The following is a 17,335-nucleotide window of genomic DNA, read 5'->3' as shown; positions in this document are numbered from 1 at the left end:
TGCCAGGGCAAGAGAGGGATTGGTATTTCAGGATTAAGATCTGGCTTTGTAAAGTATAAACACTGTTTACATGAATATTTTTATCATCAAGAAGGTGGGGATTCCAGCAAAAGTGTATTGGTTGATATAAAACTGATTCTAATCACTACATTGTCCAGCATTTCTTACTTTACAGATCTTTTTAAGAACTACTTAAAGTGGGGGTCCCTAACCAGCATTTCAAATCACTGCTGTTCATTGCAGCCTTTGCTGAGATTTCTGGTAGGCAGTAAACCCCTATGGAAGCACTGTCCTGTCCCTGCCCCACCAGGGGTCCTTCTGTCAGCACCACCTTCTTGCTGTTTGGGGAACCCGTAGGCAAAAGCACTCCCAGAAATAAAATTTTGGGGAAAACATCAAATATGGAAAAATTCTAATCCTTCATAGTCTTTACAAGCCCCTTGCTAACTCTGAAAAGGACTTTATTGGTATAAGGTTTCTGGGAGCTGATTATAATAATTGAACAGATAAAAGATTTACATTGCAATCTTAAACAATCTTGCATTTGTTTGGTGGGGGGGAGCAGCACCACATATCCTGTATTTTAGATGACAAAAGCAGATTCAGGAAACAATTTATAAAAATCTGAGACATCCGGACTTTTCTCTGAAACATCTAGTCACTTAATTTCACTACGCATTGGTCATTGAAAGTGTGCCCCTACAGTTTCAAGTAATAGAAGCTGCAACTTATCTGCACTAACCACTGTGGACACCAAGCATAGGTCATTTCATTGAGGAAAGGGAGAATTATACATGTTTTTGATAGAATTTAAATTAGCATGCAAATTAATTCTTGGACACTATGTGAGCAGAAAATGGATGCTAAGTCTAAAACAAATGTGCAACATTTTAAGCATCAGAGTCTTGGAGCAGAGAAGAGCCCTAGCATTTGTACCCAAGAAAAGCTTCTGAGTCTATTACAAAAAGAAAACTAGTTTTCCAAATTTTTCTATCCACTTAAATTTCAAATTATATATACTGAATTTGCTTCTTATCTTAGTTTCCTGGCTGCTAAAATAAATACCATACAATTTGATATGCTGGTTTAAACAACAGGAATTTATTGGCTCACAATTTTGAGGGTAGAAGTCCAAAATAGAGGCGTCAGCAAGGAGATGTTCTCCCCAAAGACTGCAGCCTTCTGGGTTGGCTGCCGGCTGTCCTTGGGGATCCTTGTCCTTTCTGTTACCTGGCAATGCACGTGGTGGTGTCCTCTCCTTTCTCCTCTGGGTTCTGTTGACCTCCAGCTCCTGGCAGTTCCCTGTGGCTTCTCCTGTGACCTATTTCCTTTGCTTGTAAGGACTTCAGGCATATTGGATTAAGGCCCACCCTCGTTTGGTTTGAGCACACCTTAACTAGTATCTGACAAGGTCCTATTTACAAATGGATTCACATGCACAGGACCAGCAGTTAGGACTTGAACATGTCTTTTGTGGGGACATGATTCAATCCCCAATATTTCATATGATTCAGTCCCCAACACTTCTTTGCAGAGAAGGCTGAAAAACTGCTTGATCATTTGAGTTCATTCAGTCAGGCCAGACTGATGAATAAACTTAAATATTTTTTACTGGGAAGCCAAATAGCATTGTGGTTAAGACTGAAACCTCTTAACCACTGTCTGACAGTCAGACTGCCAGAGCATAAATCCTGGCTCTACTGTTCACATTAGGAGACCTCTCCATCTCAATTACTGTCTTTCTAAAACAGGAATAAAAACTGTATACAGATAATAACATACTCAGAGTTATTATAATTAAATGTGATATTACTTTTAAAGAACTTAGAATGGTGGTTGTTATCTTTGTTGTCACCATCATCATCATCACATTATTTTTAAATGTGGCCACTGCAACCATCTTTTCCCTTTTTCTTAAATATTAGTAGTTGATGGTGTGGAAAGGGAAGGGGAGACTTTTTAAGCAATTTAATAGCCTTTGGACTATAAGCAGCTAGTTTTCTCACACCAGTTCATCTGATAAAACTGTTCAGAGTTAAACTCCTAAATAAACACTGCAGATTTTCTTATTGTCCTAAGCCATCCATTTTTTTTTAATTCAGTTCTATTAAAATATATTCACATACCATACAGTCATCCACGGTATACAATCAACTGTTCACAGTACGATCATATAGTTATGCATTCATCACCACAATCTATTTCTGAACATTTTCCTTACATCAGAAAGAATCAGAATAAGAATAAAAAATAAAAGTAAAAAAAGAACACCCAAACCATCCCTCCCATCCCACCCTATTTGTCATTTAGTTTTTATCCCCATTTTTCTACCCATCCATCCATACACTAGATAAAGGGAGTGTGATCCACAAGGTTTTCACAATCACACTGTCACCCCTTGTAATCTACATTATTATATAATTGTCTTCAGGAGTCCAGACTACTGGGTTGGAGTTTGGTAGTTTCAGGTATTTACTTCTAGCTATTCCAATACATTAAAACCTAAGAGGTGTTATCTGTATAGTGCATAAGAATGTCCACCAGAGTGACCTCTCAACTCCATTTGAAATCTCCCAGCCACTGAAACTATTACGTCTCATTTAGCATCCCCCTTTTGGTCAATAAGATATTCTCAATCCCATGATGCTGGGTCCAGATTCATCCCCGAGAGTCATATCTTGCATTGCCAGGGAGATTTACACCCCTGGGAGTCGGGTCCCACGTAGGGGGGAGGGCAGTGAGTTCACCTGCTGAGGTGGCTCAGTTAGAGAGAGAGAGGGCCACATCTGAGCAACAAAGAGGTACTCAGGGGGAGACTCTTAGGCACAATTATATGCAAGTTTAGCCTCTCCTTTGCAGTAACGAGCCTAAGCCATACATTTTGAGGTGTGTTAGAACATGGCCTTTATGCTCTTGTTGGAGAGCAACAGGCTGCAACCCAGGAATGTGTAAAGGAAATTTTTAAATTTAATTTTACTTTCTTTTATTTCAAGAATAAAATTAAAAAAAAATTGCTTTGGAGATGTGGTAGGCGGAATAAGAGCCCACCAACGTTATTCATGTCCTAATCACCGGAACTAGTGAATATGTTACCATACATGACAAAAAGGACTTTGAAGATGTGATTAAGTTAAGGATCTTAGAACAGGGAGATTATCCTAGATTATTCAGGTGGGCCCAATATAATCATTTGCCCTTAAAAGATATCTGTTAGAAGGCATCAGAAGAATCAGAGAAAGAAATGTGATGATGTAAGCAGAGGTCAGAAAGATGCAATTCCTGGCTTTGAAGACTGAAGGGGCGCATAAGACATGGAATGCTCTCAACTTCTAGAAATTGGCAAGGAAAATAGATTCTCCCCTATGGCATACAGAAAGAATGCAGCTCTCCTGACACTTTGATTTTAGCCCAGTGAGACCCGTTTTGGACTTCTAACCTTCAGAATTGTAAGATAATCAATTTGTGTTGTCTTCAGCCACTAAATTTGTGGTAATTTATTAACAGCGGCAATAGGAAACTAATGTAGGTGGTAATACCCAATCAAATATTCTATTAACAAAGTGTGAATTCTAATAGACAGTAGGGCAAGATCAAGTATATGCCTCTTTTGATTAAAATAAGCATGTAACTGAATGTACTAGAAAATCAACTCTCCTGAACAATCTATTGACTAAGACTGGGTGTGCCCTGTTGCCTCAGAACTCCCTTGAGAGGCAGTCTGCCTTTAGTTTAGCCGTGGAGACTAGTTTGGTGTCATCATGATTTCTCATTTCTTCTGTAAACATCTTTAAGTTGGGAATGCAGAAGTGAACTGGTTATCTTTTTATCCTTATATTTGAGAATAAAACAGCTCTCATGTGTCTATTTAATTGGGAAAGGTACTATAGATAACTTTTTATCTACTACCTGGTAAAACAGGGAGTGAAGATGTTCTATTTCATAGGCTAATCTTCAAGCTGAAAATGTACAACTTGGCTGTGCTGTTAGCTTTTCAATGTGTTTTCTTTCATATTTTACATGCTAATTTCTTAACTAATTATAATCCTATTGTATAAATTATTTGTAACTCTGCTTTAATATCTCAAATATTTGTTTTATGTTGCCTCATGTTTCAATATCATACTTTTAATGACTGTATTCATTTTTCGTAGAGATGATAGATCATGAGCATTCCCTTGCAATTGGGCATTTATTATTTTTCTACTTTCAATTATTTAGTCAATACAATTTCTGGTACCCAATTTACAGATATATGTATATAGGACTCTTAAAGTATATTGCTATTTCTTTTCCCAAGGATTGAACATATTTATGAAACAATAGATTTGTGTAAAAGTACCAATTTTCTGCATTCTCACAGTGCTTGGAGTTTTTCTTGTTGGTTTATGTAAGTTCTTTCTATAATAAAAATACTGTTTGTCATATTTACTGCAGATGTCTTCCTCAGTCTTTTGTTTTACCTCAGTCTTTTGTTTTACTTTATTTTTTAATTATGCATAAGAATCTTTAGCTTTTTATTATGTACATATTCAAAGATAACTAGAGAAAACTGTATGATGAGCCCCCATGTATCCATCTTCCATAAACCAACTAACTGGCCTCAATTACTATTAACATTTTATCAATCATATTTTTACACACAGGCATTTTTATTGTTTCTAAGTCAAATTTGTTTGTCTTTTGTGGTTTTTTTTTTTAACTTGCTTTTATCCTCCATTGTGTACCATCTACTGTTAAGCCCATCCAACCAATTCTTTATTTCTTATATTAAATGCTCTTCTTTCATTTCTGTCATTTCCATTTGATTTTTTTATATTGTTTCCATGACTCCAGTGAGGGTCCCCATTTCTTCACACATGTCCAACTTTTTCAATAGATTTTTAACATTTTTATCATAGTCCCTGTCTGATAACCCAAAGTCTGGACCATTGTTGGGTCTGCTTTTATTGACTGATTCTTCTCTTGACCACAAATCACATTTTCTTACTTCATCATGTGTCTCATTAATTTTTAATTGTATACTGGGCAGTATATAAAAACAAACAGTAGATATAGAAGTAAGTAATATTTATCTCCAAAAGGGCACACCCCTTTTGTCTGGCTGCTAAAATGGGAGCTAGGTCAATCTGGGGTGTAGTTGAGTTGTGTTTTAGTTCTGTTTCAGCTTTATTTTAGTTCCATTCAGCACTGGCTTTAAATGTTTTGAACATAGAGTCAGGACTTCTCCCTCAATAGGCTTGACCTCTGAACACTGATAAGATGATGGAGCCCTCTGTGCTTTATTGCTAAACTCAGTTTTTTCAACTAAGTTTTCACTCTGCTTCACAGCCTAGATGCCAGCCTTTTGGATTGCTGTGAAGTTCTGTTTGCATTCCAGTCCCAAACCCAGCTTTCTGGCTTCAGATCTCTCTCCAACCTATGTTTCCCTATCCACAGCCTTCAGATGGTGGCTGAATTACAGTTTGTAAAGGCACCAGATGCCTCTTGGGGGTTTCTCTCAACTATTCTGTCCCTCCTCCCATTTTTGGTAGCTGAGAATCCTGGAGTGTATTAGGATGGATGTTCTCAGTTCTTCTGCCATACATGCAGCCTTCAAATTGTATCAGCTTTGTACTTGGGGAAGGCTCCATGTGCCAGAGGAATTTCCCTTGTTTTCCTTCCTGCACGCAGCATTTGGTATACTATGTGTGAGCACTTGGCGTATACCTATGGGTAAGAGTTGATGTGTGGGTGCAGGCTCACTCCATGGTTGGGACACTTCAGAATTCTAATCCATTACACCAGCCCATATGTGGCTGATAAAAGTTTGACTGCTTTCTCCTCCTCCCACTACTCTGCCAGGGATAAAAGCATCAATTGGTCACTTCCAGAAAGGGTTCATTCTTTCTGGAATTCAGTTCATTTAGGTTTCCTTGCATCTTCAGCAATGTGATGTTTTTTGTTTTTTGTTTTTAAAAAAAGGAAAAACTGATTTTTGTTTTTAAACTTATCTGGCTTGTTTGGGTTATTAGAGTAAGAGTGGTATTTCTTGCAACTTTCTAGATCCTAATTGGAAGCAGAAGTTTTAAGGGAGGTTACAGAGTTGTTTGCATTTAGAGTTTTGGTAAACATTTGAAAAGTATTCTTTTGCTTTTTCTATAGTTAGATTATTTTACTTTATTCTATTTTGGAACTCATTGATGTATGGTGTGAGGAATGGGACTCAAATTCTTTTTAATTTTCACACTAAATATTGAATAATACTCTCCTTTTTTTCTAATGGTCTCCTTACATATTAAGTTATAGTATATTATAAATTATTTTTCTTGTGTATGTATTTTGTTCCAACCATTTGTTTCTCCTTGCACCAGTGCCACACTATTTTAATTATTGGAGTTTCATAGTATTTTAATAGCCAATAGATACTCTTTGTTCATTCTTTCTGAGGAACTTCCGCATGCATAATACATCACAGTGGCTTTTGATAAAAATCACATTAATCCTTTATAGTCTGCTCAGCAAAAAACAAAACAAACAAACAAAAACCTCTAATAAGTTTCCATAATTGGAATTCTGGATTTTGACTCCAAGCAAATTTCTCATTTCCTAAACCAGTTCTCTGGGGGCAGTATGGGGAGGGAAGGAGACCTGATTTATAGTGTTTTCTGATTGCTTTAATGAAAATTCTCCCACCAAGCTTGATTTCAGGCTACCAATGTGACACCATTGAACACAAACTTGGCAAGATACATGCACAGTTGCTTCTCATGAACTGGTATGAGCTAGTTTATTATATTGATGATAAATATTATTTTAAAAGATGTAGAAGTTATTTGTTTCCCAAGTGAGAATCTTTCTTTAAAATTTTAGTAGGAAAAAAGCCTCAGGCAACGTGAAGTTAAATTGATACATTAACTTGAAAATAATATTTTTTGATATTAATGGACTCAGAAGATTATTTGTACATTTTGCATATGCCAACTTTTTCTCAATCTGTATGGTAAATTCTTGCTACATTTATTGACCTTCTTCTATGGTAGATCAAATACTGTATATGGGTCACATACAGTACTTATTGTTATTTCTGGTTTATTTCATGCTTTTCTCTCTAGTTATATGTCCAAGCCAGGTGAGGAGATCATTCCATACATTTTATACAGTTGCCACATTTTATACAGTTCTTTTACTTATATCAGCTTCTGTAGTTTATCTTGGCCCAGGAGTTCAACTGACAGGGCAAAGCCTGTTGACACTTTTAGAAGAGCCTTGAAGGACTACCATATAACTGAAGAGATTTGCAAAGTGTGAAGTCCAGGTCGTAAAATGACTTTTTCTTAATCGTCAAAATGAACAGAAAGATAGAAATACACATAAAATATTTTTGACAAAAAAAAGCCATCCATACATATACTAGGTATGAGGCTTTAAATTTCGTATACTTTAATCATTTTTATACCTTTAATAGCTAAAGGATAATACAAAATACAACTACATTAGCCCGTGTTAAATCTAACTATTCTACAAAGCTGATTAATGCTTATATAGAAAAATCAATGTTTAGTGTTTTCTTTTTACTAATTAAGTCAACTTTGTCAACTTCAACCAGGGTCAGTATCGTACAATTGAGTGGAAAATTGTTCCTACTGTGCTTTTTCAAAGAGCCACAATTATAGTGCAACTCATAAGAAAGCAGATAGTTATGTCTTCTCTGATTCATACAGTGAATTTGGAAATGAGAAAAAAACAAAACACATACCACAAATGAAAACCAATCCCAGCTGTAACAATTATTTACACATAATGAAATGTTTTGTCAGAACATTGATTTATACTTGAAAAGAATACTTCTATCTATTACTTTCTCTTCAACTTTTTCTTATTAATGAATAAGTATAAATAAAAGTTGGTAATTTATTAAGCTTTCTCCATAATTTAATAATCCATTGGCTTGAAAGTGTATAAGATAAACTCTCTTCCATTCAAGGAATTTGGAGCATAAGTGTATGGAAGTTAATCACTATTTCGTAAGTTATTATAATGAAATGCTTTAGTCTGCCTATAGACAGATTGAATGCTTATTTTCTTTTAAAAGTTACATTTTAAAAATGATTTCAGTTTTGCATTAATATATTTTTATTTTAAAATTATTTTAAAATTATTTAAATTGGTTTTAAAAAGCAAGTTGTTTGTTTTGTTTCCACACACACACACACACACACACACACACACACACACACACAAACACAATTCCAAGCAGAAAAAATATGTTAAGATAACTTCTAATAAAGAGATCTATACTATTAGAATAAAATTCCTTCAATAGTTAATGAATTATCTCCTGTGTTGTTGCTCAAAAGACAAGCAAATTTCTGGATGGTGTAGGTTAGTCAGCTCTCTTAAATTCTCTCTTTACTTTGTTTGCATTTAGTTTTCATGACTAAATATTTCATTTTTAATTTTAAGATATTTCTAAAATTCACATAAACAGCTTTTTAAGTGAGAAAATGATACAGTAAACATTCTTTTTATTGATTACACACTGCTTTATCTTCAGAATTGACACAAAATGACCCTGTTGCAGCAGGCTCAGTGGAAGCTGGGCACTGAGGACAGGCTGTATTTATGACTCTAGTAGAAAACTAGAAAAGTACAAAAAATTCTTTTACACTAACAGCCAGAGTCACACAGGGAAAATGGCAATGCCAGGCCCCAACTGTGACTTTCTCCACAGGTGAGTTAAAGCAGATTACATTGTTTTATTGCCAGGTGTCATTCACCTGTGTATCTGAACCTAGCTCTTAGACCTGACTAACAAACTGTATTCCCTTCAGGGTAGTTGCCTAGGGTTCAATTTCCAAACTTTTCAAATTGTAATTTATTTTTAAAATTCCAAACTACAGACTTATAAAACAACAGCATTCCAATTTTCAAATTTAAAAAGATACTAAAATTTTAATATAATTGCTTACATTCTTTGTACTTTCATATGTCCTAGAATAAAGCACCAGGAAGTTCTCATGTAATAAGGTTTTGCATAAGTTAAACATGTGTGTGTGAGAAAATAGGAAGGATGGAAGGGAGGGAGGGATGAAGAGAGGGAAGAGGGAAGGAAAGGGAGAGAGAGAGAGGAAGTAAATTAGCCTTCAACTACTTTTGTATTTTGTAAATTAGCCTTCAGTTACTTCTATCTAAATTGTATTTAACCTTTCTGGAAGATATTAGCATTCTAAGGGCAGTAAGGCAAGATATAAATATTGTAGTTAAATAGTTTGCTTTTTAATTAAATATGTGTGTTGCTTTATTCAACATACTGTTTTGCTTTTGTTCCTAGTAGTGTAATGCTGTTTGTTTTCAGGAAATTTAACCAATTTCCAATTAGCACCAGTCTGCTGGTACTGATCTATGCCAGGTAAATTCAAAATGGGTTACTTTTTCATATAATCATATTTACTCATCACTGCTAACTTTTGTAGCAGTACTTACCTAGAGCTGTTAAAAACTTACTTTACCATTCTTAGAACTATAATATCCAGTATTTAAAGCCTATATCCTTCTCACCCATGAGGAACTTTTGAGAAACTCATATCTTCAAAAAATATTTGAGTGGGGTCTGATGACCACATACCCCTCATACCTGGGTTTTCCATATTTTTAGAGATATGAATTTCTAATAATAAAAGAACATGGAAATTATTCATAGAAAGGAAAATTTTAACTATCAATAGTAGGAAATATTTTTGATTAATTCATTCAGGAAAGAAATATTTGACTGTCTACTAGCCTATTATGGTAAAGACATACTGATGTGCTCATAGGTACATACACCTGTAAACACATGCTCAGTCCTTTCTTTTAAGAAGGAGGAGACAGACGATAATCAAATAATACAATAAGATATTATAATTGTTGCACACTAGTTTACTCCTTACTACTTACTGTTTAAATAGTTTACCTTCAAATACATTGGGTTATTTTAAATTTTCATTTATTTCCATTTATATTTCTCTGTGGTACATAAGAAAACTTTCTTTTTGTTTGTCTTATATTGCATTATTTTTTAAACTCTTACTTCTGGCAATGTTTCTAGTTTGTTTTATTTAGATATCTAACTCATAATTAATCATGTTGACTGAAAAAATGAAACTTCGATTTTCACTCTTCTAATTCTCCTTCATTGTATTTCCATTTCTTATATTATTGAGTTGGCCAGAAGTATAGGGACAGTATTAAATAATTATAATGATGGAAAATAATTTCCTGATTATAATGGCTTTTCTCATTAAGTTTATGTTGGCTATTATTTAGAATTAACTATCACTTCCGTAATACTAAATTTATCAATTGCTAGTTTAATAAGAGTTTTGTCATGAAAGGTGTTGATTTTTATTTCAAGCTTTTGGCATTTATTGAGATGATTATATGATCTTCCACTTTGGGTTAGTTAACTGATGCCATTCATTAAAGAAAATCAAAGTAGTAAAAATTTTGGAATAAATCCTACTTGGTTGTAGTTGTTATTTTCTTTTTCAGAATTATTGAATTCAATTTAACTGCATATGTTATTCAGGAGTTTGGATTTTATTGTAAATGTTTAGATGATAATTTTCATTTTTGTTTGGTTTCACTTATTTCTTTGCACTGGAGCATTTAACACACCATGTGAGAAATTAAAGGAACTCACCTATAAAGCCATCTGGATTTCGAAACTTTAATAAAAAAGAAGCAATTTTGTGGTAACCTTTACATTTTTTCCTATGGTTTCTTAATGTTTTCCTCTTTATATTTGTTTGTACCGTCCCTTTATTGTGTATAACATTGTCATTGATATTTGATCTTTTACTTCTTGATTAGATTTTACTAAAATTTATCTCTTTATTCTTCCTGACTTACCATCTCTCCTCCCCGTTCCCCAAATCAACATTTGCTGCTTTTCTGTTTCCTGATTCATTAACAGCTCCTTTTATCTTTATATTCTTCTTACTGTTTCCTTTAAACTTTTTTTTGTTGTTGGTCTGGTTGTTGAATGAGAGTTTGAGACTCTCAATTTCCCACTGAGTTTAGTTTTGACTAAAGGCATTTTTTTTCCATAGTATTTTGCTGTTTCCAAAAATATAACTGTTTATGATAAAAGATATATTACCATGTAAAAAGTTTTGATTTCTTCTTTTACACAAAAGTAACATCACGTTTTATATTTCTAAATGCTTGGTATCTCTCATTTAATTTATATTTAATTCTAATTTTATTTCATTGTACTCATATTTCATTGTACTCAGAGAATGTGGCTCCTTCATGACTAAGTATAGAATCAATTTTTATAACTGTTTTGTGGTTGCTCGAAATGAAGGTTTGGGCCTTGTCATTGTCTATATATCTATATCTTTTATGTCCCTATTTATGTTTTCAATCTTTTAAAGACTGTTAAAAAACACTATGAAGATTATAATCACCAGAATGCAGTGTTTCCTTGGTTCCTTCTGTCTAGACCCAAACGATGACATTATATTCCAAGAATTACAGAATGTTACGCCTCATACTTGACCTTTGACTCAGATGCACTACTTGTAGCTGAAATCCTTTATAATGGCATTAGAAGGGAAATTACTGATGCATGTGAAACGTAGAAATGACTCTATTTCTCAGAGAGTAGTTGATTACAGGAGGATTGACTGATGTCAGAGTTGGTAAAAGCTTTTACCTACTTCTTTTCTGTTTGCTGTTTCTGAGATGCAGGTGTAAGTTGGCTCCTAATTCCTTCTCATGACCCTCTAACTTGTAACTGAGGATAATTATTCTCAAATATCTACAAATCCAGGATCAATGCACTTAATATTTAGTGCTGTTGGAATGTTGCGCATCTTTTCATGTGTATGTAATTCAATTGATGTACCTCAACAAAGACATGTTCTTAACCTTAATTCGTATTCCTGTGGCTGTGACTAGGACCCTTTGAAGATATATTATCAATTAAGATGTTGACTCTTTTGTGAATAAGATCTTCAAAGATCCTTTTTAGGTGTGGCCCCACTGAATCAGGGTGGGCCTTAAACCATATTACTGGAGGCCTTATAAAGAGGAGTCAGAGAAAACCACACAGGAGAAAAACTTTGGACACAGCTATGTGATCACCAGAACACCATCAACCCCAGGAGAAAGCACATCCTTGCAGACATCTTGATTTGGACTTCCAGCCTCTAAAATTATGAGCCAATAAATTCTTTTTTTAAGCCAACCTATTGTGTGGTATTTGTCATAGCAGTCTGGCAGACTAAGACAATGTGTTTTAATGGGTATTTCAAAGAGAAATTATGGCAAATCAGGTTTAGCCAGCTATCAGCTTTCACTAAGCTGATAGATAAGTATATCTTGCTCCATTTTATAGTGGAGAAAACATTAGCTCAAAGAAGTTAAATATCCTGAGGGTCAAATAGGTACAGAGTGATCAGATCTAGAGCTGATTCCAACCCCATGCTTTTTCTACTATACGTGCTACTTAGGGGATCTAACTTTATTTAACAGATAAGAAAAGCCACAGAAACATTTTCAAGAAAAGATAGTCCGTAATGAATGCAAAAAGCTGATTCTAGAAGCCTAGTTTGTCAGCATTGTACAAAATAGGTTGACAGCCTGAGGACCTCAACAGGAGGCTAAAAATGAGTTTCTGAGCACAGGATGGAAAGAAGGAGAGACTCAGAATGAGACTTGCTTTTATCGGAAATACACATTCGGTTTCCATCATTTTGGGCTTCCTGTTTCAGATATATGACTGTTGTTGAAGCGTGGTTTAAAACAGAATTGGCCAATTGTTTCTTAGGTGTGGATATTTTTAGTGCTAGCTATTGTATAGAGGTTTTATTTCTTCTAGTATATCATATACTCTCTAAGATCAGAGACCTTATATTAAAAACCTGTGTTTTCCTTAGAGCACTTGGCACAATAGCAGGTGCCCAAGAAGTACTTGGTGAATAAATTTTTGTTGGTTTTATTTTCCCTACTAGAGACCATATCTTTTTTTAAATCATATCCACTAAATTCCAGTGTTGAGAACGTAAAAGACCCTTAACTAATAAGATACTAAGTTCAGCTTCTGTCTTAGCTTTGAGTATTGGACTTGCAATACTGTAGCCATTAGGCTAATTGGGGGCAAAAATTGTTGTTAATTTAAAATTCTTCTTATGGTTCTCTCTTTTACAAAGCTGAGGGAAGAGAGTTAAAACTGAATATCCTGCCTATAGCATCAAGAATTGATGCCTCTCAATCAGGCACAAGTGGTGGAACAATTGGGCAAAGCCATTTTCTATTCTTTCCCTTCCATCATCATTCATATTTCAAAAATAAGAAGATTAACTTGGAATATTCTAATCAGCATTTCTGACCCAAGTTGATCAGCCAAGTGGGCATTCCATTCTAGAAGGCCTAGAATTTTTTTTTAATAAATTTTTTTCTGTGTTTCTGTTTCTAAGTAATCAGACTTGACTCATATTCTTGGCCAACAAGTCTGCATTTCATTCAGGGCCTTACTGCTAGATGTGAACTGACAGTGTACATGGCTGCTTCTCCTTTATTAGGGAATTTCATTGACATATAGACAAGGACTTATTCAGGTGGGGTGGGAGCACATTACGGTGCTGGCTAGGGCCCATTGGTGGCCACATATTGCTGCCACTCTTATGTCATCACTTGTCTTTTTAGCATCTGTTGTCTTGATATCTATTGAAAAAGGGATTCAGAGGAAATGAAAGTTTTATTTTTTATCTTTTAGGACAGGCAGTCATTTGCATTCATGAAAGACAAGGGATAATTATTAGCAACTTAGAAACCCAGCTCTTTAAGTTTACCTTGGATTCTCAGAGTTGAAATTTCTGATCTATTCACTGATTATATAATTTTGAATTGGAAATGAGACACTATTTAACTCAAATTATATAATTGTATATATGCAAGGTCCTGGCCTGCACATCTTCATGGGTAAAATCAAGAGATAACTGAGGACTGATTAAGTCAAGAGGGTACACATAGGTGGAGTAATGAAATCAAACATATTTGATTTTCTGGTCTGGCTACCATAATTTCTCATTTGCAACTCTGTAACTAATAACATTAACTGGGGAAACAACAACAGAATTGGGACAGCAAGAAGAATGGGGATGTGAGAGCAGAGAAAAAGAGAGATAAAAGCATTTAAATACCCATATCATGGGAGGGCCACTGTGGTCCACTGTGAAAACATTCATAATCACCTACCCTCAGATATCCAAGGCCCTGGAATGAGCACAAGTCTCTGACATGCTCTGGTAAATGCTGATCAACTTGGAGGAAGGTGTTTGAATGACTGAGTCTTATTGTGGGACCATCCTGGGCTTGAAATACTTGAAGAGTGTCTATATTCAGTGAACCTCTTCTATTAAGCTAGATCTGCCTTTCGTAAGGGCTGAATCATCCCTCTATTCAAATCTCATCTATTGAGTATATGAGCTGATGTTTGGCACTCAAGTTTCTCCATTATTTTGTTTGAATACAGGATTAGTTATTTTGTTATATACCAGCATCACACAAGTTAATAATAATAAACAACATTCACTTTGTGAGAGACTGTTCTTAGTATTTTATGTATGCTAGCTTGTTTAATTCTTACAGTGTTCTTGAGATGAGTGCTAATATTTTTCCTGATTTTACATAATGAAGTTCTGGCCCAGAACCATTAGGCAACCCAAGGCCACACAAGCAGTTTGGCATCAGGCAGTCTGGCCCCAAAGCCTGCGTTCATAATCACACATGATACTGCCTTTGTAACTCAGTATGAAACTGTATGGGACGTCATCACAGACTGAAGACAGATTATATAAAGCGAGAAGAGGGTCCACAGCAGTAGCCATGTTTCTACCTTTCTAGAGTTGGGCAGGGGGCAGGGCTGGGGTTGGGGGAAAGCTGTGGGGGAAGTGTGGGTAAGACAGGGCTATGGATGTAGGGCAATGAGATAGTAAGAATATATTCCCATGAAGTGAGCCTGATTTCAAAATTTCTGAATTATCAGGATACAGAAGAGAGATGATCGTACCTTTTGAAAACTCAAGCTCTTTTAATCTTCTGACCTCTAAGCTTGATTTTTAAAAGTCAGTGACTAAATTTGGCTAGAAAATGTACTAGACGTAAAGAACCCTGAGTTACTCTGTGAAATCTGACATTTCCTTTTGTCCTCTGAAGCAATAGTGTTCAAATACATGACTCAGTTTTCCAGGAGGCAACATTTATTTATCAATTTAGACAAACTCATCCCAGAATTTTCTTGTAAGATGTTTTTGTGTGCATTTGTGTGTCATACCTTACAGTATCCTGAGTTGAGTTTCCATCAGATAGTTACAAACAGTCTGGAGACTGTTCTGTAGGCCATCATGCTATTAGGGCTGTAGCCGGCGTGTTTACAAAGGGAAAGAATGACCTGCTGATCAGTACTGCAATTTGGCACTCTAAAAGCTGCACCCTTTTAAAAAGATCCACTGGATTTATCTTTGCTTCTGATGCAGCCACTTTGCAGGAAAGAAAGTAGTCTTCTCCAAAAGAAGGGATGTCTATCTCAGATAAGAAATTCCAATTAGTGCTCACCTGTCCCAGTGCAATGCTAGTTAACAATACTGACAGTTTGGTATAATTCCAGGTTGTGCTTCTGAGCCATTATAACATAGTAGGTTAGCTCAGACTGCCAGGGATGACATTACCAGGTACCCAGCGGTGAGACTCTGGAGAGTAACATTGGGGGCTTTGGCCATCCCATTCCCATTGATGCCAACTGAAGCCCATGCAGCCAACTCTATGGAGATTCCAGGGAATATTTCCTCAAAAGACTTCGTTTCTTTTTCCTTTTTGCAACACATGAGAAACAGGATGAAGAGTCAAATTAGGTCAATGATGTAGCCAATTTAGTATGGACAAGTATCTGAAATCAGTTTGAAATCAATGAACAAGCCACTAATTAAGAGGATACTAACCCTTCCCAGGGAATATAGTATTATTCTATAAGCATTTTTCAACCAAAATGTTGTACCAAGCATGGCTTGTTTTGATTTAAATTTAGAGAAGTTTTAGCTCCAGGAATGTATGTCATAATTTACCACTAAGAGAGGAAAGAAACATATTACACACACACACACACACACACACACACACAAACCATTATAAACTGTACCTCCTAAAAATATTACAAGTTTCAGAGTTTTTCTCTTGAGTTAGATATTAGTTCATAACTCTTCAGAAGTTCAATACATGCAGGTGAGCCACCAATACAATAATCTTTGAACAATTTGAGATAGTTTGGGCATAACATGAAGGAATAATTAATAGAGAAATCCCCCAGGAAGTCAAAAGGAGGTTCTGTCACAATTAATTGGGAAGAGTAATATGGGACAAGAGAAAAAGTAATAACTTCCTCTACCACTGATGGGAAGATAGGTAATGGATTAAAAATAATCAGCAAGCAATTGACCATGCCCTAATCTTGGAGTGAATGCTAAATGGTGAATCCTCCATGGTTCTCTCCCTTGAATCCTGGGCCCAGGCCTCCTCTGGTCCTTTGATACTGATTTTTTGGCACCAGGACTAACTTTGATTCCAGAAGAGGGGACTGGCTGAGAAAAGTGAGGGGACTGGCTGAAAGAAGTAGCACATGCTTTATCTCATCTGTCCTACTCTTTACCTGATGTAAGCTGAATAAATACCAGTGCTGAGATACCCACAGAATCTTCATATTTTTGGAAATGTATATACTCTCTTCTCAAGTGGAAATAATAAAAGTAACATTTTATTGAAACATGTAGAGTTGTTGGCAGTTTCAGATAAAATTTAAACAAGCAAGGTTGTCCCCTCTCCTGGAGATAAGGGAAAAGATCTTATATTATCTATTCATTTCTTATGTTCTTTCCCTACTATACTTTGAGTTTCTTGAGAGCAGGGAGAGGATATGTGTGTGTGTGTTAAAAATATATATATATAATCCTTATTACCATGCCCAGGACGATATCTGGCACATGGTAAGAACTCAATAACGTGTTGAATCAATCAATGAATGAATAAAGTAAGGAACAGATGAACCAGAATTATAAAATTATTGTGATGTAGACATCAACATGAGTGAACCTGTCAAAAGCTGAGAAATGAAAAATATAATGGGAGGCCTGGGTGAGAGAATATCTACCCCTCCCCCGTCCAGCCCATGTTTCTATTCCCTAGAAAGTCACATATTGTGATGATGTTTATATAGTAATTACAGACTGATCTATATAGGGTCTTTTAATCAACCAATCAGCCGTGATCCAATAAAATAGTTATTCAACTTCTGCCAATAGTCTACTGGATACCATAG

The sequence above is a fragment of the Choloepus didactylus genome, chromosome 5 (genome assembly GCF_015220235.1).
Source record: "Choloepus didactylus isolate mChoDid1 chromosome 5, mChoDid1.pri, whole genome shotgun sequence".
Lineage (NCBI taxonomy): Eukaryota > Metazoa > Chordata > Mammalia > Pilosa > Megalonychidae > Choloepus > Choloepus didactylus.
Note: the sequence above shows the minus strand (reverse complement) of the source record.